The 23343-nt window shown below is 54.6% G+C and overlaps 27 non-coding genes across 27 annotated transcripts; 10 read left to right on the top strand and 17 right to left on the bottom strand.

Annotated features, from left to right (window-relative positions):
• The first annotated feature begins 30 nt into the window (after nucleotides 1-30).
• Nucleotides 31-113, top strand: TRNAL-UAA (transfer RNA leucine (anticodon UAA)). The gene has a single exon. It is a non-coding gene; the product is annotated as a tRNA-Leu (tRNA).
• A 915-nt stretch (nucleotides 114-1028) lies between these two features.
• Nucleotides 1029-1100, bottom strand: TRNAE-CUC (transfer RNA glutamic acid (anticodon CUC)). Its single transcript has one exon. It is a non-coding gene; the product is annotated as a tRNA-Glu (tRNA).
• Nucleotides 1101-1440: 340 nt separating this feature from the next.
• TRNAE-CUC (transfer RNA glutamic acid (anticodon CUC)) lies at nucleotides 1441-1512 on the bottom strand. The gene has a single exon. It is a non-coding gene; the product is annotated as a tRNA-Glu (tRNA).
• Nucleotides 1513-2394: 882 nt separating this feature from the next.
• TRNAL-UAA (transfer RNA leucine (anticodon UAA)) lies at nucleotides 2395-2477 on the top strand. The gene has a single exon. It is a non-coding gene; the product is annotated as a tRNA-Leu (tRNA).
• A 904-nt stretch (nucleotides 2478-3381) lies between these two features.
• On the bottom strand, nucleotides 3382-3453 carry TRNAE-CUC (transfer RNA glutamic acid (anticodon CUC)). The gene has a single exon. It is a non-coding gene; the product is annotated as a tRNA-Glu (tRNA).
• A 1297-nt stretch (nucleotides 3454-4750) lies between these two features.
• Nucleotides 4751-4833, top strand: TRNAL-UAA (transfer RNA leucine (anticodon UAA)). The gene has a single exon. It is a non-coding gene; the product is annotated as a tRNA-Leu (tRNA).
• Nucleotides 4834-5737: 904 nt separating this feature from the next.
• TRNAE-CUC (transfer RNA glutamic acid (anticodon CUC)) lies at nucleotides 5738-5809 on the bottom strand. Its single transcript has one exon. It is a non-coding gene; the product is annotated as a tRNA-Glu (tRNA).
• A 340-nt stretch (nucleotides 5810-6149) lies between these two features.
• TRNAE-CUC (transfer RNA glutamic acid (anticodon CUC)) lies at nucleotides 6150-6221 on the bottom strand. The gene has a single exon. It is a non-coding gene; the product is annotated as a tRNA-Glu (tRNA).
• Nucleotides 6222-7115: 894 nt separating this feature from the next.
• Nucleotides 7116-7198, top strand: TRNAL-UAA (transfer RNA leucine (anticodon UAA)). The gene has a single exon. It is a non-coding gene; the product is annotated as a tRNA-Leu (tRNA).
• Nucleotides 7199-8102: 904 nt separating this feature from the next.
• Nucleotides 8103-8174, bottom strand: TRNAE-CUC (transfer RNA glutamic acid (anticodon CUC)). Its single transcript has one exon. It is a non-coding gene; the product is annotated as a tRNA-Glu (tRNA).
• Nucleotides 8175-8514: 340 nt separating this feature from the next.
• Nucleotides 8515-8586, bottom strand: TRNAE-CUC (transfer RNA glutamic acid (anticodon CUC)). The gene has a single exon. It is a non-coding gene; the product is annotated as a tRNA-Glu (tRNA).
• An 882-nt stretch (nucleotides 8587-9468) lies between these two features.
• On the top strand, nucleotides 9469-9551 carry TRNAL-UAA (transfer RNA leucine (anticodon UAA)). The gene has a single exon. It is a non-coding gene; the product is annotated as a tRNA-Leu (tRNA).
• Nucleotides 9552-10455: 904 nt separating this feature from the next.
• On the bottom strand, nucleotides 10456-10527 carry TRNAE-CUC (transfer RNA glutamic acid (anticodon CUC)). The gene has a single exon. It is a non-coding gene; the product is annotated as a tRNA-Glu (tRNA).
• Nucleotides 10528-11824: 1297 nt separating this feature from the next.
• TRNAL-UAA (transfer RNA leucine (anticodon UAA)) lies at nucleotides 11825-11907 on the top strand. Its single transcript has one exon. It is a non-coding gene; the product is annotated as a tRNA-Leu (tRNA).
• Nucleotides 11908-12811: 904 nt separating this feature from the next.
• TRNAE-CUC (transfer RNA glutamic acid (anticodon CUC)) lies at nucleotides 12812-12883 on the bottom strand. The gene has a single exon. It is a non-coding gene; the product is annotated as a tRNA-Glu (tRNA).
• A 340-nt stretch (nucleotides 12884-13223) lies between these two features.
• On the bottom strand, nucleotides 13224-13295 carry TRNAE-CUC (transfer RNA glutamic acid (anticodon CUC)). The gene has a single exon. It is a non-coding gene; the product is annotated as a tRNA-Glu (tRNA).
• Nucleotides 13296-14177: 882 nt separating this feature from the next.
• Nucleotides 14178-14260, top strand: TRNAL-UAA (transfer RNA leucine (anticodon UAA)). Its single transcript has one exon. It is a non-coding gene; the product is annotated as a tRNA-Leu (tRNA).
• A 904-nt stretch (nucleotides 14261-15164) lies between these two features.
• TRNAE-CUC (transfer RNA glutamic acid (anticodon CUC)) lies at nucleotides 15165-15236 on the bottom strand. The gene has a single exon. It is a non-coding gene; the product is annotated as a tRNA-Glu (tRNA).
• Nucleotides 15237-15576: 340 nt separating this feature from the next.
• Nucleotides 15577-15648, bottom strand: TRNAE-CUC (transfer RNA glutamic acid (anticodon CUC)). The gene has a single exon. It is a non-coding gene; the product is annotated as a tRNA-Glu (tRNA).
• Nucleotides 15649-16530: 882 nt separating this feature from the next.
• On the top strand, nucleotides 16531-16613 carry TRNAL-UAA (transfer RNA leucine (anticodon UAA)). Its single transcript has one exon. It is a non-coding gene; the product is annotated as a tRNA-Leu (tRNA).
• Nucleotides 16614-17517: 904 nt separating this feature from the next.
• Nucleotides 17518-17589, bottom strand: TRNAE-CUC (transfer RNA glutamic acid (anticodon CUC)). The gene has a single exon. It is a non-coding gene; the product is annotated as a tRNA-Glu (tRNA).
• Nucleotides 17590-18886: 1297 nt separating this feature from the next.
• On the top strand, nucleotides 18887-18969 carry TRNAL-UAA (transfer RNA leucine (anticodon UAA)). The gene has a single exon. It is a non-coding gene; the product is annotated as a tRNA-Leu (tRNA).
• Nucleotides 18970-19873: 904 nt separating this feature from the next.
• On the bottom strand, nucleotides 19874-19945 carry TRNAE-CUC (transfer RNA glutamic acid (anticodon CUC)). The gene has a single exon. It is a non-coding gene; the product is annotated as a tRNA-Glu (tRNA).
• A 340-nt stretch (nucleotides 19946-20285) lies between these two features.
• On the bottom strand, nucleotides 20286-20357 carry TRNAE-CUC (transfer RNA glutamic acid (anticodon CUC)). Its single transcript has one exon. It is a non-coding gene; the product is annotated as a tRNA-Glu (tRNA).
• Nucleotides 20358-21251: 894 nt separating this feature from the next.
• On the top strand, nucleotides 21252-21334 carry TRNAL-UAA (transfer RNA leucine (anticodon UAA)). Its single transcript has one exon. It is a non-coding gene; the product is annotated as a tRNA-Leu (tRNA).
• Nucleotides 21335-22238: 904 nt separating this feature from the next.
• TRNAE-CUC (transfer RNA glutamic acid (anticodon CUC)) lies at nucleotides 22239-22310 on the bottom strand. Its single transcript has one exon. It is a non-coding gene; the product is annotated as a tRNA-Glu (tRNA).
• A 340-nt stretch (nucleotides 22311-22650) lies between these two features.
• Nucleotides 22651-22722, bottom strand: TRNAE-CUC (transfer RNA glutamic acid (anticodon CUC)). The gene has a single exon. It is a non-coding gene; the product is annotated as a tRNA-Glu (tRNA).
• Nucleotides 22723-23343: the final 621 nt, after the last annotated feature.

Here is a 23343-nt window from a genome sequence, read left to right as displayed (position 1 = left end):
GATTCAATTCGAAGCCCTTTGCAGCAGCTCACCAGGATGGCCGAGTGGTTAAGGCGTTGGACTTAAGATCCAATGGACAAGTGTCCGCGTGGGTTCGAGCCCCACTCCTGGTACAGGTTTTTACTCTTCTTACCTAAATGCGGCAGCAGCTTCGCACAAGCCCTTTCCTGCTGTCTGTAGGCAGTGCCCCTACCTCAAAGCCCTGAGGCTTGAGTTCACCTGAAAAGAGCAACAAGGAATCGTTGCCCGTAGACTCTTTTCCTGGAAAACCTTTGCATTTTTGTACCATGTCCCTCGCATCCCAAGCTTAAGCCGCCAAAGTTGGCAGAGCTTGTGCAACCCCGCCAACAGCCCTACCACCCCAAAAGAAAATTGGGCAGGGATTCCCGCCTCCGCTTCCTCACGGCTTCCGAAACGGGCTTCCAAACGGGCGATGCCCTGACGGGTCAGCCAGTCACCGTCTAGGCCCGGTACACCCCTGTGAATAATAGAGCGTCCAACCTCAAATCAGGCTACAGGGCCCTTCAGCCCATAGAAGGAGAACCTGTCAACAAACGGGGCGAGGGCAATGCTCGGGCCCCTTGCGAAGCCTTTGCCAAGCTCCAAAGGCTGCACTTTCCCAGCAGACCACAGCTCTGTATGCAAATCAAGCAGCTACGACCCCTCCCTCCCCTGCTTTTCTCCTCCAAACCGGTACGCAACCATTTCTGCAGCCCTCTGCCCCAGGGTCCCGGGCAAGGTCTTGGTCTGATGAGGCTAGGGATGGTGGGCGAGCTCGGCTTTGGCAGGGCGACAGGACTAATATTTTCTCTACAGCTTTGGAAGAAAGAAAGCTTCCTTTTTGGGGCACAGGCCCACTTCTAGCGGCGACAGCTTCCGGTAAGGGACCATGCTGAAAAGATGCTTGGAGTTACCGCCAGGGGAGCCACGCCGCTATTGCCTGTGAGTGAAGCTACATTTGAAAGAAATATTTTTTGAGACGCAGTTGTTTGAATTTCTGTAAAAATGTCATTCAGTAAAAGCCTCTCTTCCCTGACCGGGAATCGAACCCGGGCCGCGGCGGTGAGAGCGCCGAATCCTAACCACTAGACCACCAGGGAGACCGCTGGACAACTTGGGAAGGCCGGGCAGTGGTGTCCGAGTGCACAATGCCTGCAGGTGCCTCAAAGGCCAGTCCATTGGGGGACTGGGAAGAGAGGGGGAGGGCCGAGCAGATAGGTTCTCTCCAGCGGTGAAAAAGGAAGCTGCCTTTTTTGCGTCAAGGGCAGTCTTTCCGCAGCGACAGGAGAATGAATGGGACTCTGCCATAAACACGTTTTGCGTCGCGCTGAGGGCACTTCCTCCATTTTGTGCACGCAAATCTGCATCTGGGAGCAAGATTTCCGGTCGCCAGTTAACTGCATTGCTGTAAATAAAAATGTCAGTTGTTAAAAGAGCTCCTTCCCTGACCGGGAATCGAACCCGGGCCGCGGCGGTGAGAGCGCCGAATCCTAACCACTAGACCACCAGGGACGGTGGGTGCACCCCGTTGCGTGTCGCTCAGATGGTGGCGTCCGAGTCCAAAGGCTGAGGGCCTCTGCTACAATGGGCACCAGTGCCTGCAGGTCTTCGGGGGCCGTTTCTGCTAATAAATAAAGAAATAAAGAAAGAAAGAAAGAAAACAAAAACACTTGTGATGGTCTGCGAAAAGGGGAGCTTAGAGATTGAAGACAGCATCACTTTGGGAACGTTTGCGCTTTCACTTCCAAGCGCTGATATTCCTGTCTTGCTCTCCTGAAAGGACAGCCTTCCTCGCTATGAGCTTTTGTGGGTCAGTGCTGAAGCTCCCCCTAGAGGCTGCCGCTGAAGATGCACACTCACAACTAACCCTCCTTAGGAGAACTGCTTCGTGGGAGAGCACGTTTATTAAAAGGCGGCAGGCCATGATTGCCTGCGAGACACAGCAGGGTTACCATGCAGAGTTCAAAGGGGGCTTTGCTTGTACAGCAAGTGCCGGAGGGCAAGAAGGGATGACATAGGAGCTGCCCTTTTTTCGGGCTCGCACACCAAGGCCTGCACCAGCCTTCGAGGCTCAGCCTGCCTCTGTACTGCCCTAGACCACCTTTACTCAAAGCACACACTCTGGTCGGGGACTCGAAGCCAGGCCCGTGGCAGTGAAAGCACCAAATCCTCACCACTAGGCCACCGGGGAAACGACTGCAGCACCCGGGAGGTTTCCGCAACCGTACTTGCAGTCAGCTGGAGGCTATTGTAATGCTGTTAAGTGAGAGACGTTTGCCGCTCGCAAGCCAATTCCATCCAACCTCCTGCAGGGGGCACTCTGGGCTGGTTTTCCACTTGTTCGCCTGCTGCTGAAACAGCAAAGATTCAATTCGAAGCCCTTTGCAGCAGCTCACCAGGGTGGCCGAGTGGTTAAGGCGTTGGACTTAAGATCCAATGGACAAGTGTCCGCGTGGGTTCGAGCCCCACTCCTGGTACAGGTTTTTACTCTTCTTACCTAAATGCGGCAGCAGCTTCGCACAAGCCCTTTCCTGCTGTCTGTAGGCAGTGCCCCTACCTCAAAGCCCTGAGGCTTGAGTTCACCTGAAAAGAGCAACAAGGAATCGTTGCCCGTAGACTCTTTTCCTGGAAAACCTTTGCATTTTTGTACCATGTCCCTCGCATCCCAAGCTTAAGCCGCCAAAGTTGGCAGAGCTTGTGCAACCCCGCCAACAGCCCTACCACCCCAAAAGAAAATTGGGCAGGGATTCCCGCCTCCGCTTCCGAAACGGGCTTCCAAACGGGCGATGCCCTGACGGGTCAGCCAGTCACCGTCTAGGCCCGGTACACCCCTGTGAATAATAGAGCGTCCAACCTCAAATCAGGCTACAGGGCCCTTCAGCCCATAGAAGGAGAACCTGTCAACAAACGGGGCGAGGGCAATGCTCGGGCCCCTTGCGAAGCCTTTGCCAAGCTCCAAAGGCTGCACTTTCCCAGCAGACCACAGCTCTGTATGCAAATCAAGCAGCTACGACCCCTCCCTCCCCTGCTTTTCTCCTCCAAACCGGTACGCAACCATTTCTGCAGCCCTCTGCCCCAGGGTCCCGGGCAAGGTCTTGGTCTGATGAGGCTAGGGATGGTGGGCGAGCTCGGCTTTGGCAGGGCGACAGGACTAATATTTTCTCTACAGCTTTGGAAGAAAGAAAGCTTCCTTTTTGGGGCACAGGCCCACTTCTAGCGGCGACAGCTTCCGGTAAGGGACCATGCTGAAAAGATGCTTGGAGTTACCGCCAGGGGAGCCACGCCGCTATTGCCTGTGAGTGAAGCTACATTTGAAAGAAATATTTTTTGAGACGCAGTTGTTTGAATTTCTGTAAAAATGTCATTCAGTAAAAGCCTCTCTTCCCTGACCGGGAGTCGAACCCGGGCCGCGGCGGTGAGAGCGCCGAATCCTAACCACTAGACCACAAGGGAGACCGCTGGACAGCTCGGGAAGGCCGGGCAGTGGTGTCCGAGTGCACAATGCCTGCAGGTGCCTCAAAGGCCAGTCCATTGGGGGACTGGGAAGAGAGGGGGAGGGCCGAGCAGATAGGTTCTCTCCAGCGGTGAAAAAGGAAGCTGCCTTTTTTGCGTCAAGGGCAGTCTTTCCGCAGCGACAGGAGAATGAATGGGACTCTGCCATAAACACGTTTTGCGTCGCGCTGAGGGCACTTCCTCCATTTTGTGCACGCAAATCTGCATCTGGGAGCAAGATTTCCGGTCGCCAGTTAACTGCATTGCTGTAAATAAAAATGTCAGTTGTTAAAAGAGCTCCTTCCCTGACCGGGAATCGAACCCGGGCCGCGGCGGTGAATCCTAACCACTAGACCACCAGGGACGGTGGGTGCACCCCGTTGCGTGTCGCTCAGATGGTGGCGTCCGAGTCCAAAGGCTGAGGGCCTCTGCTACAATGGGCACCAGTGCCTGCAGGTCTTCGGGGGCCGTTTCTGCTAATAAATAAATAAATAAAGAAATAAAGAAAGAAAGAAAGAAAGAAAACAAAAACACTTGTGATGGTCTGCGAAAAGGGGAGCTTAGAGATTGAAGACAGCATCACTTTGGGAACGTTTGCGCTTTCACTTCCAAGCGCTGATATTCCTGTCTTGCTCTCCTGAAAGGACAGCCTTCCTCGCTATGAGCTTTTGTGGGTCAGTGCTGAAGCTCCCCCTAGAGGCTGCCGCTGAAGATGCACACTCACAACTAACCCTCCTTAGGAGAACTGCTTCGTGGGAGAGCACGTTTATTAAAAGGCGGCAGGCCATGATTGCCTGCGAGACACAGCAGGGTTACCATGCAGAGTTCAAAGGGGGCTTTGCTTGTACAGCAAGTGCCGGAGGGCAAGAAGGGATGACATAGGAGCTGCCCTTTTTTCGGGCTCGCACACCAAGGCCTGCACCAGCCTTCGAGGCTCAGCCTGCCTCTGGACTGCCCTAGACCACCTTTACTCAAAGCACACACTCTGGTCGGGGACTCGAAGCCAGGCCCGTGGCAGTGAAAGCACCAAATCCTCACCACTAGGCCACCGGGGAAACGACTGCAGCACCCGGGAGGTTTCCGCAACCGTACTTGCAGTCAGCTGGAGGCTATTGTAATGCTGTTAAGTGAGAGACGTTTGCCGCTCGCAAGCCAATTCCATCCAACCTCCTGCAGGGGGCACTCTGGGCTGGTTTTCCACTTGTTCGCCTGCTGCTGAAACAGCAAAGATTCAATTCGAAGCCCTTTGCAGCAGCTCACCAGGATGGCCGAGTGGTTAAGGCGTTGGACTTAAGATCCAATGGACAAGTGTCCGCGTGGGTTCGAGCCCCACTCCTGGTACAGGTTTTTACTCTTCTTACCTAAATGCGGCAGCAGCTTCGCACAAGCCCTTTCCTGCTGTCTGTAGGCAGTGCCCCTACCTCAAAGCCCTGAGGCTTGAGTTCACCTGAAAAGAGCAACAAGGAATCGTTGCCCGTAGACTCTTTTCCTGGAAAACCTTTGCATTTTTGTACCATGTCCCTCGCATCCCAAGCTTAAGCCGCCAAAGTTGGCAGAGCTTGTGCAACCCCGCCAACAGCCCTACCACCCCAAAAGAAAATTGGGCAGGGATTCCCGCCTCCGCTTCCGAAACGGGCTTCCAAACGGGCGATGCCCTGACGGGTCAGCCAGTCACCGTCTAGGCCCGGTACACCCCTGTGAATAATAGAGCGTCCAACCTCAAATCAGGCTACAGGGCCCTTCAGCCCATAGAAGGAGAACCTGTCAACAAACGGGGCGAGGGCAATGCTCGGGCCCCTTGCGAAGCCTTTGCCAAGCTCCAAAGGCTGCACTTTCCCAGCAGACCACAGCTCTGTATGCAAATCAAGCAGCTACGACCCCTCCCTCCCCTGCTTTTCTCCTCCAAACCGGTACGCAACCATTTCTGCAGCCCTCTGCCCCAGGGTCCCGGGCAAGGTCTTGGTCTGATGAGGCTAGGGATGGTGGGCGAGCTCGGCTTTGGCAGGGCGACAGGACTAATATTTTCTCTACAGCTTTGGAAGAAAGAAAGCTTCCTTTTTGGGGCACAGGCCCACTTCTAGCGGCGACAGCTTCCGGTAAGGGACCATGCTGAAAAGATGCTTGGAGTTACCGCCAGGGGAGCCACGCCGCTATTGCCTGTGAGTGAAGCTACATTTGAAAGAAATATTTTTTGAGACGCAGTTGTTTGAATTTCTGTAAAAATGTCATTCAGTAAAAGCCTCTCTTCCCTGACCGGGAATCGAACCCGGGCCGCGGCGATGAGAGCGCCGAATCCTAACCACTAGACCACCAGGGAGACCGCTGGACAGCTCGGGAAGGCCTGGCAGTGGTGTCCGAGTGCACAATGCCTGCAGGTGCCTCAAAGGCCAGTCCATTGGGGGACTGGGAAGAGAGGGGGAGGGCCGAGCAGATAGGTTCTCTCCAGCGGTGAAAAAGGAAGCTGCCTTTTTTGCGTCAAGGGCAGTCTTTCCGCAGCGACAGGAGAATGAATGGGACTCTGCCATAAACACGTTTTGCGTCGCGCTGAGGGCACTTCCTCCATTTTGTGCACGCAAATCTGCATCTGGGAGCAAGATTTCCGGTCGCCAGTTAACTGCATTGCTGTAAATAAAAATGTCAGTTGTTAAAAGAGCTCCTTCCCTGACCGGGAATCGAACCCGGGCCGCGGCGGTGAGAGCGCCGAATCCTAACCACTAGACCACCAGGGACGGTGGGTGCACCCCGTTGCGTGTCGCTCAGATGGTGGCGTCCGAGTCCAAAGGCTGAGGGCCTCTGCTACAATGGGCACCAGTGCCTGCAGGTCTTCGGGGGCCGTTTCTGCTAATAAATAAATAAATAAAGAAATAAAGAAAGAAAGAAAGAAAGAAAACAAAAACACTTGTGATGGTCTGCGAAAAGGGGAGCTTAGAGATTGAAGACAGCATCACTTTGGGAACGTTTGCGCTTTCACTTCCAAGCGCTGATATTCCTGTCTTGCTCTCCTGAAAGGACAGCCTTCCTCGCTATGAGCTTTTGTGGGTCAGTGCTGAAGCTCCCCCTAGAGGCTGCCGCTGAAGATGCACACTCACAACTAACCCTCCTTAGGAGAACTGCTTCGTGGGAGAGCACGTTTATTAAAAGGCGGCAGGCCATGATTGCCTGCGAGACACAGCAGGGTTACCATGCAGAGTTCAAAGGGGGCTTTGCTTGTACAGCAAGTGCCGGAGGGCAAGAAGGGATGACATAGGAGCTGCCCTTTTTTCGGGCTCGCACACCAAGGCCTGCACCAGCCTTCGAGGCTCAGCCTGCCTCTGGACTGCCCTAGACCACCTTTACTCAAAGCACACACTCTGGTCGGGGACTCGAAGCCAGGCCCGTGGCAGTGAAAGCACAAAATCCTCACCACTAGGCCACCGGGGAAACGACTGCAGCACCCGGGAGGTTTCCGCAACCGTACTTGCAGTCAGCTGGAGGCTATTGTAATGCTGTTAAGTGAGAGACGTTTGCCGCTCGCAAGCCAATTCCATCCAACCTCCTGCAGGGGGCACTCTGGGCTGGTTTTCCACTTGTTCGCCTGCTGCTGAAACAGCAAAGATTCAATTCGAAGCCCTTTGCAGCAGCTCACCAGGATGGCCGAGTGGTTAAGGCGTTGGACTTAAGATCCAATGGACAAGTGTCCGCGTGGGTTCGAGCCCCACTCCTGGTACAGGTTTTTACTCTTCTTACCTAAATGCGGCAGCAGCTTCGCACAAGCCCTTTCCTGCTGTCTGTAGGCAGTGCCCCTACCTCAAAGCCCTGAGGCTTGAGTTCACCTGAAAAGAGCAACAAGGAATCGTTGCCCGTAGACTCTTTTCCTGGAAAACCTTTGCATTTTTGTACCATGTCCCTCGCATCCCAAGCTTAAGCCGCCAAAGTTGGCAGAGCTTGTGCAACCCCGCCAACAGCCCTACCACCCCAAAAGAAAATTGGGCAGGGATTCCCGCCTCCGCTTCCGAAACGGGCTTCCAAACGGGCGATGCCCTGACGGGTCAGCCAGTCACCGTCTAGGCCCGGTACACCCCTGTGAATAATAGAGCGTCCAACCTCAAATCAGGCTACAGGGCCCTTCAGCCCATAGAAGGAGAACCTGTCAACAAACGGGGCGAGGGCAATGCTCGGGCCCCTTGCGAAGCCTTTGCCAAGCTCCAAAGGCTGCACTTTCCCAGCAGACCACAGCTCTGTATGCAAATCAAGCAGCTACGACCCCTCCCTCCCCTGCTTTTCTCCTCCAAACCGGTACGCAACCATTTCTGCAGCCCTCTGCCCCAGGGTCCCGGGCAAGGTCTTGGTCTGATGAGGCTAGGGATGGTGGGCGAGCTCGGCTTTGGCAGGGCGACAGGACTAATATTTTCTCTACAGCTTTGGAAGAAAGAAAGCTTCCTTTTTGGGGCACAGGCCCACTTCTAGCGGCGACAGCTTCCGGTAAGGGACCATGCTGAAAAGATGCTTGGAGTTACCGCCAGGGGAGCCACGCCGCTATTGCCTGTGAGTGAAGCTACATTTGAAAGAAATATTTTTTGAGACGCAGTTGTTTGAATTTCTGTAAAAATGTCATTCAGTAAAAGCCTCTCTTCCCTGACCGGGAATCGAACCCGGGCCGCGGCGGTGAGAGCGCCGAATCCTAACCACTAGACCACCAGGGAGACCGCTGGACAACTCGGGAAGGCCGGGCAGTGGTGTCCGAGTGCACAATGCCTGCAGGTGCCTCAAAGGCCAGTCCATTGGGGGACTGGGAAGAGAGGGGGAGGGCCGAGCAGATAGGTTCTCTCCAGCGGTGAAAAAGGAAGCTGCCTTTTTTGCGTCAAGGGCAGTCTTTCCGCAGCGACAGGAGAATGAATGGGACTCTGCCATAAACACGTTTTGCGTCGCGCTGAGGGCACTTCCTCCATTTTGTGCACGCAAATCTGCATCTGGGAGCAAGATTTCCGGTCGCCAGTTAACTGCATTGCTGTAAATAAAAATGTCAGTTGTTAAAAGAGCTCCTTCCCTGACCGGGAATCGAACCCGGGCCGCGGCGGTGAGAGCGCCGAATCCTAACCACTAGACCACCAGGGACGGTGGGTGCACCCCGTTGCGTGTCGCTCAGATGGTGGCGTCCGAGTCCAAAGGCTGAGGGCCTCTGCTACAATGGGCACCAGTGCCTGCAGGTCTTCGGGGGCCGTTTCTGCTAATAAATAAAGAAATAAAGAAAGAAAGAAAGAAAACAAAAACACTTGTGATGGTCTGCGAAAAGGGGAGCTTAGAGATTGAAGACAGCATCACTTTGGGAACGTTTGCGCTTTCACTTCCAAGCGCTGATATTCCTGTCTTGCTCTCCTGAAAGGACAGCCTTCCTCGCTATGAGCTTTTGTGGGTCAGTGCTGAAGCTCCCCCTAGAGGCTGCCGCTGAAGATGCACACTCACAACTAACCCTCCTTAGGAGAACTGCTTCGTGGGAGAGCACGTTTATTAAAAGGCGGCAGGCCATGATTGCCTGCGAGACACAGCAGGGTTACCATGCAGAGTTCAAAGGGGGCTTTGCTTGTACAGCAAGTGCCGGAGGGCAAGAAGGGATGACATAGGAGCTGCCCTTTTTTCGGGCTCGCACACCAAGGCCTGCACCAGCCTTCGAGGCTCAGCCTGCCTCTGTACTGCCCTAGACCACCTTTACTCAAAGCACACACTCTGGTCGGGGACTCGAAGCCAGGCCCGTGGCAGTGAAAGCACCAAATCCTCACCACTAGGCCACCGGGGAAACGACTGCAGCACCCGGGAGGTTTCCGCAACCGTACTTGCAGTCAGCTGGAGGCTATTGTAATGCTGTTAAGTGAGAGACGTTTGCCGCTCGCAAGCCAATTCCATCCAACCTCCTGCAGGGGGCACTCTGGGCTGGTTTTCCACTTGTTCGCCTGCTGCTGAAACAGCAAAGATTCAATTCGAAGCCCTTTGCAGCAGCTCACCAGGATGGCCGAGTGGTTAAGGCGTTGGACTTAAGATCCAATGGACAAGTGTCCGCGTGGGTTCGAGCCCCACTCCTGGTACAGGTTTTTACTCTTCTTACCTAAATGCGGCAGCAGCTTCGCACAAGCCCTTTCCTGCTGTCTGTAGGCAGTGCCCCTACCTCAAAGCCCTGAGGCTTGAGTTCACCTGAAAAGAGCAACAAGGAATCGTTGCCCGTAGACTCTTTTCCTGGAAAACCTTTGCATTTTTGTACCATGTCCCTCGCATCCCAAGCTTAAGCCGCCAAAGTTGGCAGAGCTTGTGCAACCCCGCCAACAGCCCTACCACCCCAAAAGAAAATTGGGCAGGGATTCCCGCCTCCGCTTCCGAAACGGGCTTCCAAACGGGCGATGCCCTGACGGGTCAGCCAGTCACCGTCTAGGCCCGGTACACCCCTGTGAATAATAGAGCGTCCAACCTCAAATCAGGCTACAGGGCCCTTCAGCCCATAGAAGGAGAACCTGTCAACAAACGGGGCGAGGGCAATGCTCGGGCCCCTTGCGAAGCCTTTGCCAAGCTCCAAAGGCTGCACTTTCCCAGCAGACCACAGCTCTGTATGCAAATCAAGCAGCTACGACCCCTCCCTCCCCTGCTTTTCTCCTCCAAACCGGTACGCAACCATTTCTGCAGCCCTCTGCCCCAGGGTCCCGGGCAAGGTCTTGGTCTGATGAGGCTAGGGATGGTGGGCGAGCTCGGCTTTGGCAGGGCGACAGGACTAATATTTTCTCTACAGCTTTGGAAGAAAGAAAGCTTCCTTTTTGGGGCACAGGCCCACTTCTAGCGGCGACAGCTTCCGGTAAGGGACCATGCTGAAAAGATGCTTGGAGTTACCGCCAGGGGAGCCACGCCGCTATTGCCTGTGAGTGAAGCTACATTTGAAAGAAATATTTTTTGAGACGCAGTTGTTTGAATTTCTGTAAAAATGTCATTCAGTAAAAGCCTCTCTTCCCTGACCGGGAGTCGAACCCGGGCCGCGGCGGTGAGAGCGCCGAATCCTAACCACTAGACCACAAGGGAGACCGCTGGACAGCTCGGGAAGGCCGGGCAGTGGTGTCCGAGTGCACAATGCCTGCAGGTGCCTCAAAGGCCAGTCCATTGGGGGACTGGGAAGAGAGGGGGAGGGCCGAGCAGATAGGTTCTCTCCAGCGGTGAAAAAGGAAGCTGCCTTTTTTGCGTCAAGGGCAGTCTTTCCGCAGCGACAGGAGAATGAATGGGACTCTGCCATAAACACGTTTTGCGTCGCGCTGAGGGCACTTCCTCCATTTTGTGCACGCAAATCTGCATCTGGGAGCAAGATTTCCGGTCGCCAGTTAACTGCATTGCTGTAAATAAAAATGTCAGTTGTTAAAAGAGCTCCTTCCCTGACCGGGAATCGAACCCGGGCCGCGGCGGTGAATCCTAACCACTAGACCACCAGGGACGGTGGGTGCACCCCGTTGCGTGTCGCTCAGATGGTGGCGTCCGAGTCCAAAGGCTGAGGGCCTCTGCTACAATGGGCACCAGTGCCTGCAGGTCTTCGGGGGCCGTTTCTGCTAATAAATAAATAAATAAAGAAATAAAGAAAGAAAGAAAGAAAGAAAACAAAAACACTTGTGATGGTCTGCGAAAAGGGGAGCTTAGAGATTGAAGACAGCATCACTTTGGGAACGTTTGCGCTTTCACTTCCAAGCGCTGATATTCCTGTCTTGCTCTCCTGAAAGGACAGCCTTCCTCGCTATGAGCTTTTGTGGGTCAGTGCTGAAGCTCCCCCTAGAGGCTGCCGCTGAAGATGCACACTCACAACTAACCCTCCTTAGGAGAACTGCTTCGTGGGAGAGCACGTTTATTAAAAGGCGGCAGGCCATGATTGCCTGCGAGACACAGCAGGGTTACCATGCAGAGTTCAAAGGGGGCTTTGCTTGTACAGCAAGTGCCGGAGGGCAAGAAGGGATGACATAGGAGCTGCCCTTTTTTCGGGCTCGCACACCAAGGCCTGCACCAGCCTTCGAGGCTCAGCCTGCCTCTGGACTGCCCTAGACCACCTTTACTCAAAGCACACACTCTGGTCGGGGACTCGAAGCCAGGCCCGTGGCAGTGAAAGCACCAAATCCTCACCACTAGGCCACCGGGGAAACGACTGCAGCACCCGGGAGGTTTCCGCAACCGTACTTGCAGTCAGCTGGAGGCTATTGTAATGCTGTTAAGTGAGAGACGTTTGCCGCTCGCAAGCCAATTCCATCCAACCTCCTGCAGGGGGCACTCTGGGCTGGTTTTCCACTTGTTCGCCTGCTGCTGAAACAGCAAAGATTCAATTCGAAGCCCTTTGCAGCAGCTCACCAGGATGGCCGAGTGGTTAAGGCGTTGGACTTAAGATCCAATGGACAAGTGTCCGCGTGGGTTCGAGCCCCACTCCTGGTACAGGTTTTTACTCTTCTTACCTAAATGCGGCAGCAGCTTCGCACAAGCCCTTTCCTGCTGTCTGTAGGCAGTGCCCCTACCTCAAAGCCCTGAGGCTTGAGTTCACCTGAAAAGAGCAACAAGGAATCGTTGCCCGTAGACTCTTTTCCTGGAAAACCTTTGCATTTTTGTACCATGTCCCTCGCATCCCAAGCTTAAGCCGCCAAAGTTGGCAGAGCTTGTGCAACCCCGCCAACAGCCCTACCACCCCAAAAGAAAATTGGGCAGGGATTCCCGCCTCCGCTTCCGAAACGGGCTTCCAAACGGGCGATGCCCTGACGGGTCAGCCAGTCACCGTCTAGGCCCGGTACACCCCTGTGAATAATAGAGCGTCCAACCTCAAATCAGGCTACAGGGCCCTTCAGCCCATAGAAGGAGAACCTGTCAACAAACGGGGCGAGGGCAATGCTCGGGCCCCTTGCGAAGCCTTTGCCAAGCTCCAAAGGCTGCACTTTCCCAGCAGACCACAGCTCTGTATGCAAATCAAGCAGCTACGACCCCTCCCTCCCCTGCTTTTCTCCTCCAAACCGGTACGCAACCATTTCTGCAGCCCTCTGCCCCAGGGTCCCGGGCAAGGTCTTGGTCTGATGAGGCTAGGGATGGTGGGCGAGCTCGGCTTTGGCAGGGCGACAGGACTAATATTTTCTCTACAGCTTTGGAAGAAAGAAAGCTTCCTTTTTGGGGCACAGGCCCACTTCTAGCGGCGACAGCTTCCGGTAAGGGACCATGCTGAAAAGATGCTTGGAGTTACCGCCAGGGGAGCCACGCCGCTATTGCCTGTGAGTGAAGCTACATTTGAAAGAAATATTTTTTGAGACGCAGTTGTTTGAATTTCTGTAAAAATGTCATTCAGTAAAAGCCTCTCTTCCCTGACCGGGAATCGAACCCGGGCCGCGGCGATGAGAGCGCCGAATCCTAACCACTAGACCACCAGGGAGACCGCTGGACAGCTCGGGAAGGCCTGGCAGTGGTGTCCGAGTGCACAATGCCTGCAGGTGCCTCAAAGGCCAGTCCATTGGGGGACTGGGAAGAGAGGGGGAGGGCCGAGCAGATAGGTTCTCTCCAGCGGTGAAAAAGGAAGCTGCCTTTTTTGCGTCAAGGGCAGTCTTTCCGCAGCGACAGGAGAATGAATGGGACTCTGCCATAAACACGTTTTGCGTCGCGCTGAGGGCACTTCCTCCATTTTGTGCACGCAAATCTGCATCTGGGAGCAAGATTTCCGGTCGCCAGTTAACTGCATTGCTGTAAATAAAAATGTCAGTTGTTAAAAGAGCTCCTTCCCTGACCGGGAATCGAACCCGGGCCGCGGCGGTGAGAGCGCCGAATCCTAACCACTAGACCACCAGGGACGGTGGGTGCACCCCGTTGCGTGTCGCTCAGATGGTGGCGTCCGAGTCCAAAGGCTGAGGGCCTCTGCTACAATGGGCACCAGTGCCTGCAGGTCTTCGGGGGCCGTTTCTGCTAATAAATAAAGAAATAAAGAAAGAAAGAAAGAAAACAAAAACACTTGTGATGGTCTGCGAAAAGGGGAGCTTAGAGATTGAAGACAGCATCACTTTGGGAACGTTTGCGCTTTCACTTCCAAGCGCTGATATTCCTGTCTTGCTCTCCTGAAAGGACAGCCTTCCTCGCTATGAGCTTTTGTGGGTCAGTGCTGAAGCTCCCCCTAGAGGCTGCCGCTGAAGATGCACACTCACAACTAACCCTCCTTAGGAGAACTGCTTCGTGGGAGAGCACGTTTATTAAAAGGCGGCAGGCCATGATTGCCTGCGAGACACAGCAGGGTTACCATGCAGAGTTCAAAGGGGGCTTTGCTTGTACAGCAAGTGCCGGAGGGCAAGAAGGGATGACATAGGAGCTGCCCTTTTTTCGGGCTCGCACACCAAGGCCTGCACCAGCCTTCGAGGCTCAGCCTGCCTCTGGACTGCCCTAGACCACCTTTACTCAAAGCACACACTCTGGTCGGGGACTCGAAGCCAGGCCCGTGGCAGTGAAAGCACCAAATCCTCACCACTAGGCCACCGGGGAAACGACTGCAGCACCCGGGAGGTTTCCGCAACCGTACTTGCAGTCAGCTGGAGGCTATTGTAATGCTGTTAAGTGAGAGACGTTTGCCGCTCGCAAGCCAATTCCATCCAACCTCCTGCAGGGGGCACTCTGGGCTGGTTTTCCACTTGTTCGCCTGCTGCTGAAACAGCAAAGATTCAATTCGAAGCCCTTTGCAGCAGCTCACCAGGATGGCCGAGTGGTTAAGGCGTTGGACTTAAGATCCAATGGACAAGTGTCCGCGTGGGTTCGAGCCCCACTCCTGGTACAGGTTTTTACTCTTCTTACCTAAATGCGGCAGCAGCTTCGCACAAGCCCTTTCCTGCTGTCTGTAGGCAGTGCCCCTACCTCAAAGCCCTGAGGCTTGAGTTCACCTGAAAAGAGCAACAAGGAATCGTTGCCCGTAGACTCTTTTCCTGGAAAACCTTTGCATTTTTGTACCATGTCCCTCGCATCCCAAGCTTAAGCCGCCAAAGTTGGCAGAGCTTGTGCAACCCCGCCAACAGCCCTACCACCCCAAAAGAAAATTGGGCAGGGATTCCCGCCTCCGCTTCCGAAACGGGCTTCCAAACGGGCGATGCCCTGACGGGTCAGCCAGTCACCGTCTAGGCCCGGTACACCCCTGTGAATAATAGAGCGTCCAACCTCAAATCAGGCTACAGGGCCCTTCAGCCCATAGAAGGAGAACCTGTCAACAAACGGGGCGAGGGCAATGCTCGGGCCCCTTGCGAAGCCTTTGCCAAGCTCCAAAGGCTGCACTTTCCCAGCAGACCACAGCTCTGTATGCAAATCAAGCAGCTACGACCCCTCCCTCCCCTGCTTTTCTCCTCCAAACCGGTACGCAACCATTTCTGCAGCCCTCTGCCCCAGGGTCCCGGGCAAGGTCTTGGTCTGATGAGGCTAGGGATGGTGGGCGAGCTCGGCTTTGGCAGGGCGACAGGACTAATATTTTCTCTACAGCTTTGGAAGAAAGAAAGCTTCCTTTTTGGGGCACAGGCCCACTTCTAGCGGCGACAGCTTCCGGTAAGGGACCATGCTGAAAAGATGCTTGGAGTTACCGCCAGGGGAGCCACGCCGCTATTGCCTGTGAGTGAAGCTACATTTGAAAGAAATATTTTTTGAGACGCAGTTGTTTGAATTTCTGTAAAAATGTCATTCAGTAAAAGCCTCTCTTCCCTGACCGGGAATCGAACCCGGGCCGCGGCGGTGAGAGCGCCGAATCCTAACCACTAGACCACCAGGGAGACCGCTGGACAACTTGGGAAGGCCGGGCAGTGGTGTCCGAGTGCACAATGCCTGCAGGTGCCTCAAAGGCCAGTCCATTGGGGGACTGGGAAGAGAGGGGGAGGGCCGAGCAGATAGGTTCTCTCCAGCGGTGAAAAAGGAAGCTGCCTTTTTTGCGTCAAGGGCAGTCTTTCCGCAGCGACAGGAGAATGAATGGGACTCTGCCATAAACACGTTTTGCGTCGCGCTGAGGGCACTTCCTCCATTTTGTGCACGCAAATCTGCATCTGGGAGCAAGATTTCCGGTCGCCAGTTAACTGCATTGCTGTAAATAAAAATGTCAGTTGTTAAAAGAGCTCCTTCCCTGACCGGGAATCGAACCCGGGCCGCGGCGGTGAGAGCGCCGAATCCTAACCACTAGACCACCAGGGACGGTGGGTGCACCCCGTTGCGTGTCGCTCAGATGGTGGCGTCCGAGTCCAAAGGCTGAGGGCCTCTGCTACAATGGGCACCAGTGCCTGCAGGTCTTCGGGGGCCGTTTCTGCTAATAAATAAAGAAATAAAGAAAGAAAGAAAGAAAACAAAAACACTTGTGATGGTCTGCGAAAAGGGGAGCTTAGAGATTGAAGACAGCATCACTTTGGGAACGTTTGCGCTTTCACTTCCAAGCGCTGATATTCCTGTCTTGCTCTCCTGAAAGGACAGCCTTCCTCGCTATGAGCTTTTGTGGGTCAGTGCTGAAGCTCCCCCTAGAGGCTGCCGCTGAAGATGCACACTCACAACTAACCCTCCTTAGGAGAACTGCTTCGTGGGAGAGCACGTTTATTAAAAGGCGGCAGGCCATGATTGCCTGCGAGACACAGCAGGGTTACCATGCAGAGTTCAAAGGGGGCTTTGCTTGTACAGCAAGTGCCGGAGGGCAAGAAGGGATGACATAGGAGCTGCCCTTTTTTCGGGCTCGCACACCAAGGCCTGCACCAGCCTTCGAGGCTCAGCCTGCCTCTGTACTGCCCTAGACCACCTTTACTCAAAGCACACACTCTGGTCGGGGACTCGAAGCCAGGCCCGTGGCAGTGAAAGCACCAAATCCTCACCACTAGGCCACCGGGGAAACGACTGCAGCACCCGGGAGGTTTCCGCAACCGTACTTGCAGTCAGCTGGAGGCTATTGTAATGCTGTTAAGTGAGAGACGTTTGCCGCTCGCAAGCCAATTCCATCCAACCTCCTGCAGGGGGCACTCTGGGCTGGTTTTCCACTTGTTCGCCTGCTGCTGAAACAGCAAAGATTCAATTCGAAGCCCTTTGCAGCAGCTCACCAGGGTGGCCGAGTGGTTAAGGCGTTGGACTTAAGATCCAATGGACAAGTGTCCGCGTGGGTTCGAGCCCCACTCCTGGTACAGGTTTTTACTCTTCTTACCTAAATGCGGCAGCAGCTTCGCACAAGCCCTTTCCTGCTGTCTGTAGGCAGTGCCCCTACCTCAAAGCCCTGAGGCTTGAGTTCACCTGAAAAGAGCAACAAGGAATCGTTGCCCGTAGACTCTTTTCCTGGAAAACCTTTGCATTTTTGTACCATGTCCCTCGCATCCCAAGCTTAAGCCGCCAAAGTTGGCAGAGCTTGTGCAACCCCGCCAACAGCCCTACCACCCCAAAAGAAAATTGGGCAGGGATTCCCGCCTCCGCTTCCGAAACGGGCTTCCAAACGGGCGATGCCCTGACGGGTCAGCCAGTCACCGTCTAGGCCCGGTACACCCCTGTGAATAATAGAGCGTCCAACCTCAAATCAGGCTACAGGGCCCTTCAGCCCATAGAAGGAGAACCTGTCAACAAACGGGGCGAGGGCAATGCTCGGGCCCCTTGCGAAGCCTTTGCCAAGCTCCAAAGGCTGCACTTTCCCAGCAGACCACAGCTCTGTATGCAAATCAAGCAGCTACGACCCCTCCCTCCCCTGCTTTTCTCCTCCAAACCGGTACGCAACCATTTCTGCAGCCCTCTGCCCCAGGGTCCCGGGCAAGGTCTTGGTCTGATGAGGCTAGGGATGGTGGGCGAGCTCGGCTTTGGCAGGGCGACAGGACTAATATTTTCTCTACAGCTTTGGAAGAAAGAAAGCTTCCTTTTTGGGGCACAGGCCCACTTCTAGCGGCGACAGCTTCCGGTAAGGGACCATGCTGAAAAGATGCTTGGAGTTACCGCCAGGGGAGCCACGCCGCTATTGCCTGTGAGTGAAGCTACATTTGAAAGAAATATTTTTTGAGACGCAGTTGTTTGAATTTCTGTAAAAATGTCATTCAGTAAAAGCCTCTCTTCCCTGACCGGGAGTCGAACCCGGGCCGCGGCGGTGAGAGCGCCGAATCCTAACCACTAGACCACAAGGGAGACCGCTGGACAGCTCGGGAAGGCCGGGCAGTGGTGTCCGAGTGCACAATGCCTGCAGGTGCCTCAAAGGCCAGTCCATTGGGGGACTGGGAAGAGAGGGGGAGGGCCGAGCAGATAGGTTCTCTCCAGCGGTGAAAAAGGAAGCTGCCTTTTTTGCGTCAAGGGCAGTCTTTCCGCAGCGACAGGAGAATGAATGGGACTCTGCCATAAACACGTTTTGCGTCGCGCTGAGGGCACTTCCTCCATTTTGTGCACGCAAATCTGCATCTGGGAGCAAGATTTCCGGTCGCCAGTTAACTGCATTGCTGTAAATAAAAATGTCAGTTGTTAAAAGAGCTCCTTCCCTGACCGGGAATCGAACCCGGGCCGCGGCGGTGAATCCTAACCACTAGACCACCAGGGACGGTGGGTGCACCCCGTTGCGTGTCGCTCAGATGGTGGCGTCCGAGTCCAAAGGCTGAGGGCCTCTGCTACAATGGGCACCAGTGCCTGCAGGTCTTCGGGGGCCGTTTCTGCTAATAAATAAATAAATAAAGAAATAAAGAAAGAAAGAAAGAAAGAAAACAAAAACACTTGTGATGGTCTGCGAAAAGGGGAGCTTAGAGATTGAAGACAGCATCACTTTGGGAACGTTTGCGCTTTCACTTCCAAGCGCTGATATTCCTGTCTTGCTCTCCTGAAAGGACAGCCTTCCTCGCTATGAGCTTTTGTGGGTCAGTGCTGAAGCTCCCCCTAGAGGCTGCCGCTGAAGATGCACACTCACAACTAACCCTCCTTAGGAGAACTGCTTCGTGGGAGAGCACGTTTATTAAAAGGCGGCAGGCCATGATTGCCTGCGAGACACAGCAGGGTTACCATGCAGAGTTCAAAGGGGGCTTTGCTTGTACAGCAAGTGCCGGAGGGCAAGAAGGGATGACATAGGAGCTGCCCTTTTTTCGGGCTCGCACACCAAGGCCTGCACCAGCCTTCGAGGCTCAGCCTGCCTCTGGACTGCCCTAGACCACCTTTACTCAAAGCACACACTCTGGTCGGGGACTCGAAGCCAGGCCCGTGGCAGTGAAAGCACCAAATCCTCACCACTAGGCCACCGGGGAAACGACTGCAGCACCCGGGAGGTTTCCGCAACCGTACTTGCAGTCAGCTGGAGGCTATTGTAATGCTGTTAAGTGAGAGACGTTTGCCGCTCGCAAGCCAATTCCATCCAACCTCCTGCAGGGGGCACTCTGGGCTGGTTTTCCACTTGTTCGCCTGCTGCTGAAACAGCAAAGATTCAATTCGAAGCCCTTTGCAGCAGCTCACCAGGATGGCCGAGTGGTTAAGGCGTTGGACTTAAGATCCAATGGACAAGTGTCCGCGTGGGTTCGAGCCCCACTCCTGGTACAGGTTTTTACTCTTCTTACCTAAATGCGGCAGCAGCTTCGCACAAGCCCTTTCCTGCTGTCTGTAGGCAGTGCCCCTACCTCAAAGCCCTGAGGCTTGAGTTCACCTGAAAAGAGCAACAAGGAATCGTTGCCCGTAGACTCTTTTCCTGGAAAACCTTTGCATTTTTGTACCATGTCCCTCGCATCCCAAGCTTAAGCCGCCAAAGTTGGCAGAGCTTGTGCAACCCCGCCAACAGCCCTACCACCCCAAAAGAAAATTGGGCAGGGATTCCCGCCTCCGCTTCCGAAACGGGCTTCCAAACGGGCGATGCCCTGACGGGTCAGCCAGTCACCGTCTAGGCCCGGTACACCCCTGTGAATAATAGAGCGTCCAACCTCAAATCAGGCTACAGGGCCCTTCAGCCCATAGAAGGAGAACCTGTCAACAAACGGGGCGAGGGCAATGCTCGGGCCCCTTGCGAAGCCTTTGCCAAGCTCCAAAGGCTGCACTTTCCCAGCAGACCACAGCTCTGTATGCAAATCAAGCAGCTACGACCCCTCCCTCCCCTGCTTTTCTCCTCCAAACCGGTACGCAACCATTTCTGCAGCCCTCTGCCCCAGGGTCCCGGGCAAGGTCTTGGTCTGATGAGGCTAGGGATGGTGGGCGAGCTCGGCTTTGGCAGGGCGACAGGACTAATATTTTCTCTACAGCTTTGGAAGAAAGAAAGCTTCCTTTTTGGGGCACAGGCCCACTTCTAGCGGCGACAGCTTCCGGTAAGGGACCATGCTGAAAAGATGCTTGGAGTTACCGCCAGGGGAGCCACGCCGCTATTGCCTGTGAGTGAAGCTACATTTGAAAGAAATATTTTTTGAGACGCAGTTGTTTGAATTTCTGTAAAAATGTCATTCAGTAAAAGCCTCTCTTCCCTGACCGGGAATCGAACCCGGGCCGCGGCGATGAGAGCGCCGAATCCTAACCACTAGACCACCAGGGAGACCGCTGGACAGCTCGGGAAGGCCTGGCAGTGGTGTCCGAGTGCACAATGCCTGCAGGTGCCTCAAAGGCCAGTCCATTGGGGGACTGGGAAGAGAGGGGGAGGGCCGAGCAGATAGGTTCTCTCCAGCGGTGAAAAAGGAAGCTGCCTTTTTTGCGTCAAGGGCAGTCTTTCCGCAGCGACAGGAGAATGAATGGGACTCTGCCATAAACACGTTTTGCGTCGCGCTGAGGGCACTTCCTCCATTTTGTGCACGCAAATCTGCATCTGGGAGCAAGATTTCCGGTCGCCAGTTAACTGCATTGCTGTAAATAAAAATGTCAGTTGTTAAAAGAGCTCCTTCCCTGACCGGGAATCGAACCCGGGCCGCGGCGGTGAGAGCGCCGAATCCTAACCACTAGACCACCAGGGACGGTGGGTGCACCCCGTTGCGTGTCGCTCAGATGGTGGCGTCCGAGTCCAAAGGCTGAGGGCCTCTGCTACAATGGGCACCAGTGCCTGCAGGTCTTCGGGGGCCGTTTCTGCTAATAAATAAATAAATAAAGAAATAAAGAAAGAAAGAAAGAAAGAAAACAAAAACACTTGTGATGGTCTGCGAAAAGGGGAGCTTAGAGATTGAAGACAGCATCACTTTGGGAACGTTTGCGCTTTCACTTCCAAGCGCTGATATTCCTGTCTTGCTCTCCTGAAAGGACAGCCTTCCTCGCTATGAGCTTTTGTGGGTCAGTGCTGAAGCTCCCCCTAGAGGCTGCCGCTGAAGATGCACACTCACAACTAACCCTCCTTAGGAGAACTGCTTCGTGGGAGAGCACGTTTATTAAAAGGCGGCAGGCCATGATTGCCTGCGAGACACAGCAGGGTTACCATGCAGAGTTCAAAGGGGGCTTTGCTTGTACAGCAAGTGCCGGAGGGCAAGAAGGGATGACATAGGAGCTGCCCTTTTTTCGGGCTCGCACACCAAGGCCTGCACCAGCCTTCGAGGCTCAGCCTGCCTCTGGACTGCCCTAGACCACCTTTACTCAAAGCACACACTCTGGTCGGGGACTCGAAGCCAGGCCCGTGGCAGTGAAAGCACAAAATCCTCACCACTAGGCCACCGGGGAAACGACTGCAGCACCCGGGAGGTTTCCGCAACCGTACTTGCAGTCAGCTGGAGGCTATTGTAATGCTGTTAAGTGAGAGACGTTTGCCGCTCGCAAGCCAATTCCATCCAACCTCCTGCAGGGGGCACTCTGGGCTGGTTTTCCACTTGTTCGCCTGCTGCTGAAACAGCAAAGATTCAATTCGAAGCCCTTTGCAGCAGCTCACCAGGATGGCCGAGTGGTTAAGGCGTTGGACTTAAGATCCAATGGACAAGTGTCCGCGTGGGTTCGAGCCCCACTCCTGGTACAGGTTTTTACTCTTCTTACCTAAATGCGGCAGCAGCTTCGCACAAGCCCTTTCCTGCTGTCTGTAGGCAGTGCCCCTACCTCAAAGCCCTGAGGCTTGAGTTCACCTGAAAAGAGCAACAAGGAATCGTTGCCCGTAGACTCTTTTCCTGGAAAACCTTTGCATTTTTGTACCATGTCCCTCGCATCCCAAGCTTAAGCCGCCAAAGTTGGCAGAGCTTGTGCAACCCCGCCAACAGCCCTACCACCCCAAAAGAAAATTGGGCAGGGATTCCCGCCTCCGCTTCCGAAACGGGCTTCCAAACGGGCGATGCCCTGACGGGTCAGCCAGTCACCGTCTAGGCCCGGTACACCCCTGTGAATAATAGAGCGTCCAACCTCAAATCAGGCTACAGGGCCCTTCAGCCCATAGAAGGAGAACCTGTCAACAAACGGGGCGAGGGCAATGCTCGGGCCCCTTGCGAAGCCTTTGCCAAGCTCCAAAGGCTGCACTTTCCCAGCAGACCACAGCTCTGTATGCAAATCAAGCAGCTACGACCCCTCCCTCCCCTGCTTTTCTCCTCCAAACCGGTACGCAACCATTTCTGCAGCCCTCTGCCCCAGGGTCCCGGGCAAGGTCTTGGTCTGATGAGGCTAGGGATGGTGGGCGAGCTCGGCTTTGGCAGGGCGACAGGACTAATATTTTCTCTACAGCTTTGGAAGAAAGAAAGCTTCCTTTTTGGGGCACAGGCCCACTTCTAGCGGCGACAGCTTCCGGTAAGGGACCATGCTGAAAAGATGCTTGGAGTTACCGCCAGGGGAGCCACGCCGCTATTGCCTGTGAGTGAAGCTACATTTGAAAGAAATATTTTTTGATACGCAGTTGTTTGAATTTCTGTAAAAATGTCATTCAGTAAAAGCCTCTCTTCCCTGACCGGGAATCGAACCCGGGCCGCGGCGGTGAGAGCGCCGAATCCTAACCACTAGACCACCAGGGAGACCGCTGGACAACTCGGGAAGGCCGGGCAGTGGTGTCCGAGTGCACAATGCCTGCAGGTGCCTCAAAGGCCAGTCCATTGGGGGACTGGGAAGAGAGGGGGAGGGCCGAGCAGATAGGTTCTCTCCAGCGGTGAAAAAGGAAGCTGCCTTTTTTGCGTCAAGGGCAGTCTTTCCGCAGCGACAGGAGAATGAATGGGACTCTGCCATAAACACGTTTTGCGTCGCGCTGAGGGCACTTCCTCCATTTTGTGCACGCAAATCTGCATCTGGGAGCAAGATTTCCGGTCGCCAGTTAACTGCATTGCTGTAAATAAAAATGTCAGTTGTTAAAAGAGCTCCTTCCCTGACCGGGAATCGAACCCGGGCCGCGGCGGTGAGAGCGCCGAATCCTAACCACTAGACCACCAGGGACGGTGGGTGCACCCCGTTGCGTGTCGCTCAGATGGTGGCGTCCGAGTCCAAAGGCTGAGGGCCTCTGCTACAATGGGCACCAGTGCCTGCAGGTCTTCGGGGGCCGTTTCTGCTAATAAATAAAGAAATAAAGAAAGAAAGAAAGAAAACAAAAACACTTGTGATGGTCTGCGAAAAGGGGAGCTTAGAGATTGAAGACAGCATCACTTTGGGAACGTTTGCGCTTTCACTTCCAAGCGCTGATATTCCTGTCTTGCTCTCCTGAAAGGACAGCCTTCCTCGCTATGAGCTTTTGTGGGTCAGTGCTGAAGCTCCCCCTAGAGGCTGCCGCTGAAGATGCACACTCACAACTAACCCTCCTTAGGAGAACTGCTTCGTGGGAGAGCACGTTTATTAAAAGGCGGCAGGCCATGATTGCCTGCGAGACACAGCAGGGTTACCATGCAGAGTTCAAAGGGGGCTTTGCTTGTACAGCAAGTGCCGGAGGGCAAGAAGGGATGACATAGGAGCTGCCCTTTTTTCGGGCTCGCACACCAAGGCCTGCACCAGCCTTCGAGGCTCAGCCTGCCTCTGTACTGCCCTAGACCACCTTTACTCAAAGCACACACTCTGGTCGGGGAC

Source organism: Ambystoma mexicanum, chromosome 5p (genome assembly GCF_040938575.1).
Source record: "Ambystoma mexicanum isolate Mex_15411 chromosome 5p, UKY_AmexF1_1, whole genome shotgun sequence".
Classification (NCBI taxonomy): Eukaryota; Metazoa; Chordata; class Amphibia; order Caudata; family Ambystomatidae; genus Ambystoma; species Ambystoma mexicanum.
This window is presented reverse-complemented; position numbering and strand designations above follow the sequence as displayed.